This window comes from Dermacentor andersoni, chromosome 7 (assembly GCF_023375885.2).
Source record: "Dermacentor andersoni chromosome 7, qqDerAnde1_hic_scaffold, whole genome shotgun sequence".
Classification (NCBI taxonomy): domain Eukaryota; kingdom Metazoa; phylum Arthropoda; class Arachnida; order Ixodida; family Ixodidae; genus Dermacentor; species Dermacentor andersoni.
Genome location: NC_092820.1, coordinates 143,149,801 through 143,154,602, shown reverse-complemented (window position 1 = coordinate 143,154,602; position 4,802 = coordinate 143,149,801).

Genomic DNA, 4,802 nt, shown 5'->3' with positions numbered 1-4,802 from the left:
TATTTCTCTTAATTTTTCATTTGATAGAGTTCTCAATTATCAGTAACGGAGCAAGAATGAATTCAGCGCTCTGTACACTGGTGATATCATTCCATTGCTACTGTCCTCATCGCTATATGCCCTGCATATCCTGTCTGTATTGTCACCACGGAGTTATAATAGGTCACATAATACAGCTCTTATCACATTTGTCTTGTGGGGATGCGCGACTGTCACACGTCCCCTGATATGTTGTTTTTCCCGCATAGCTTCCGTCTCCTGCATTGCGGCTTCGCCGCAGGCCACGCGAGAGATGGCGCGAGTGTGGCGCTGCTAACGCCGCCTCATGGCAGGGTTACTTGGGGGCGCAAGGGAGAACATGTTTCCTCTTTGGTTCGGGATGGCAAGCAGCACGGACGTGCCGCCCGTGCGCCGATCCATGCTTCTGCGAGATCGTCTCGTGAGGCCTTGTGCGAAAGAGTTCGCGTGACCGTACGCGTGAACGACCAGGCATTGGGATCCAGCAAGGGGCGAACATATTCGCTCGCTATCCGGTCGCGGTGAGTCGGACTTCCGCGATTTGTCGCACGCCCATCGGCATGTTTTGTGGATAGCAACTCGGCTAGCAGGCATTGATCTATGAAAGGTGCAATAAATGCCCTTGTGATTGTCGTTCCTTTGACCCAAGGTACGGGATGAGAATCCCAGTCTAGAGTGCAGAAACAGTGCATTGCACTGTGTATTAGTGCCTTCTGTCAGAGGTACAGCTGTCTCGAGGCTGTTTGGCATCCTGAACTGTTTGCCAATTAGGCGAATCACTGATTACTGCTACAGTCAAAAGTGCTTTTTCTTGGTGGCGGTGGGTGGTTCCCTGAGGACTGCAAAAACAAAACATTTAGAAAATCAGGCAGCCCCCCCAAAAAAATTAATGCATGCCTTTTACTGCCATTTAAAGGGAGGTGCTAGTTTAAAACATAACAAGAACCTAGAACTATGAAACCCCAGCTGTTTACATACTCTTATGGTAATTTCAAATACTATATAAATCAGTTTTATAGCAAGTTGCATAGGTTGTGTTCTGTACAATGACAATGTGTAAAACGTAGGCATTATTGCCCCCATTTTATCTCTAAACTTCCATAATTGCAGACCAGTGATGGCGCATAATCCTCCAAATCAACTGTAGAATACTGAAATATGTTACCGAAATCGTTATTCACTGTTGTTTTAAAAAGTGCATATAAGTGTTAAATTAGAACCTGTGAAACCATTTCAAAATGTTTAGACAACCAGTAAGTGTTACTCAAGATTTTATCTTAAGTATATAAGTGATGTTCAAGATCAACCCCTCAGTGGTGGTCAAGACAGTTTAGGGTTTCAAGCACAAAGTTGACATTCTGGAGCAGTTTAGGAGCAGAAATTTTTTTTCTACTTCATGTTCCAAAAGTCTTCTTGGAACACTTGGAGTAGTGCAGAAGTAATCTAGCCATTTGGTGGAGCTTATTATTACTGTGCAGTCAGTAAGCGCTGCTCAAGAGTGAAGCAAGACACAAAGCCAACAGCAACCAATTAAGCTTGCCTTCCCAAGGACGGTATACCACGCACATCATGTTGCAAACATTTTTGTTTGGGTAGGCAAGGAACTTAATTTGTACCCGCCCTAGTTGCTTAGTGGCTGTGGTGTTGGGCTGCTAAGCACGAGGTCGCAGGATCGAATCTCGGCCAGAGCTGCCGCATTTCAATGGGGGCAAAAGGCGAAAACACCTGTGCACTTAAATTTACTGTAGGTGCACGTTAAAAAACCCCAGTTGGTAGAAATTTCCGGAGTCCCACACTACGGCATGCCTCATAATCAGAAAGTGGTTTTGGCACGTAAGACCCCATAATTTAATTTTTCTTAATTTTGTAGACCAACCACAACACTTATCAGGCTTCTTGGCGCTTGTGCTGTAACAGAAGAGAGTATGTGTGTGTGTAAATAAAAAAATGCAAATCATGCCATCTTACAATGGCCCCTTTTCACTGCTGGTATGCTCCACCACGATACATTGCATAAGCCTCTTCCCGTAGCAAGCTATATTGCAGCAAAGTTGACGCTTGAAAACCGGCATTATACAACACTTTCTACAATGGTTGTGCCTTCCGCATTTTGAAGGCAAAGCATTTCAGCATCCGAAATTTCAGCTGTGCTTATAATTAATTGCCTCTGTGAAGTACGTGGCAGTGTTGCAAGGATACCCGAATTCTCATGCATGTCCGAAAAATAGTTTGTTGGGTATATTTCTGCTTGGTAATGAAGACGGCTACGACAGTGCACATTAGTGACACAACAGTGGCCAAATGCTCAGATTCCTTTTAAGTAGAGTGCTGTGTGCTTTTATGACTTTGGTGAAGTTAGCATCTGAATTTGCCATACACACACCTGCAATTATCTCTTTATTAAACTCACGCACACATAATATCACTATAATGAGAAATGCATAGTGTTTTAGCTGTTCCCTGCAGAATGTTTTCTGACAACTGCTTTGATGATGGATGGATGAATAAATTTCTTGACGTCCGTCGGTACGTGCGATTAGCGCGCAGTGGGCCACTCCCGCGTCGAGACAGAGAGGCCATGCCCCTCCACCGCGTCGCGGGCCCGATGGACAGCCCAGAGCTGTGCTTCAAGGTCCGAGCTGTGTGGAGCTCGGTCCCACTCTTCCTTGGTGGTCCTGGCACCAGGGGGCAAGCCCAGAGCATGTGATCAAGGCTAGCTATATCCTTACAGTAGTGACACGCATTGTGAGGGTGCACGTCCGGAAAGATTTTGTGCAGGAAGGCCGGGCATGCGTAGGTGCCTGTCTGAAGCCACCTGTACGTGACTTCTTGTGCTTTATTGGGTGCTTTGTGCGGTAGCGGCATGGTTCTCTTGACTAACTTGTAATGCTGGGTGAGATCGTTGTGACGAGGGGATCGCACTCGCTTGCCCATCCTGCCGAGAGGGAGTCCGGGCTCACACGGTGAGTTAGATCTTGTGCAGTCTCGTGTGCTGTCTCGTTGAGGTCACTTTTTAAGAACAATATTTGATCACGAATATACTCTTAATGCTTCACACACAAAACAATTTGTTGGCAGCCTTGTTGACAGTTTGACAGCATCAATCAGTGAATCCTTAACAGGCACTCTGCAACACTTTTTCAAGAAGGAAAGCCAACCTACTGAGTCACCAACACATGCGATTTTACATTTTGTCACAACCTTAATGTAGCTGGCACATCTGGGTTCAAGCTTATATAGTGCTAACTTAGGCAAGTTGGCACATGTTGCAGCACTTCATTTGTCTCCTTTATGTCCTATGTGTTGTAATGCTAAGTTATTTATTCAAGCTCATACTTCTGAGCAGCAAGCAAAATGCAGTTGACTTCATTCCGTTAATTCGACTCTGACGGGACTGACGAAACAGATTGAATTATCTGGTGGGTCAAATTTAAGAAGATGCAGAAGAAATGCCAACACACATGACTGATATATTTGCCATGGTTTACGTACAGATTCTAACATGCCCCAGAGTGAAACACACGCCCGCTGTCTCAACTAGCATAGAAAGGACAAAAGCCCCTAAAATGAAAGAGAAATCAAATGCGCACACAATTTTTATTAAAAAAAGAAATGGACAGGGGTCCAATGTGTTGCACATTGCAACCAATTTTCAAAAGTGAGCTTCGCCGCAATACCCATCGGTTATGCGGTAAAGCATACAAAAATCGCCAAGGAAGTTTTGTTAAGATGGCACATTAGAAATGGGTGAATACCACAATCAGACGTTTTGATCTGTGATTATTGCTTGGAGGTCCTCCTGGGCAGGCAGAAAATAGGCATTTCCTGCAGGAGATAAAGTCTGTTTCACACATCTACTGTCCTCTAAGGTATGTCACCAAAGGAGTCGCTTATTGGGTTCACTGTAGGGGTCAGCATGCATGCTGACTGCTCAAGTTGGAATTGTTGGGTGAAGGCCTATTTTAGTATCAAAATAACCGAAGTTTGGACCTATAGAAATGCACGTGTGTCGGCTGGGACTTTCAGACGGGATCAAATTTATAGGAGTCTACTGTTCTGCAGCCACTGAGCACTGCAGCATGCCAATATACTGCTATGTGTAGTAGGAGATACATTCTTGCTGCAAACTCCACTGCCATATGGTACAGTCGACTTCTGTTAATTCAACTCCGAGTAATTAAATCCTGGCCAAAGGTCTTGGCCGGCAGTCATAGATTTCTACTGTCCCGAATCTCTTATTTTGATTGTAAAATTGGCCTTCACAGGATAACTTGAACTTGGAACAGTGACTCGCTGTTGACCGCTATGGTGAACCCAATAGCGACTCCTTTAGTGGCAGCACGTCTAGCTCGACGATGCTTAGAAAACAATGTATGCATTCAACACGTGTGATCGCGTGTCGACAACTCCCATTTATGCTTGCCATAGGAAACTTTTGAAGCAAAAACCATATATCACAAAGTTTAATTACGGTATTTACCAGATTCTGATGTGTGCCTCATAAGTTAGCACTAGTAGAATGCAATAGTTGTACACTTTTCTTTTCAGTGACTATGGTGTTGGGCTGATGAGCACGAGGATGGGGATCGAATCCCGGCCACGGCGGCCGCATTTCGATGGGGGCGAAATGCGAAAACACCCGTGTACTTAGATTTAGGTGCACATTAAAGAACCCTAGGTGGTCGAAATTTCCAGAGTCCTCCACTACGGCGTGCCTCATAATCAGAAAGTGGTTTTGGCAAGTAAAACCCCATAATTTAACTTTTTTCTTTCAATGACAGTGG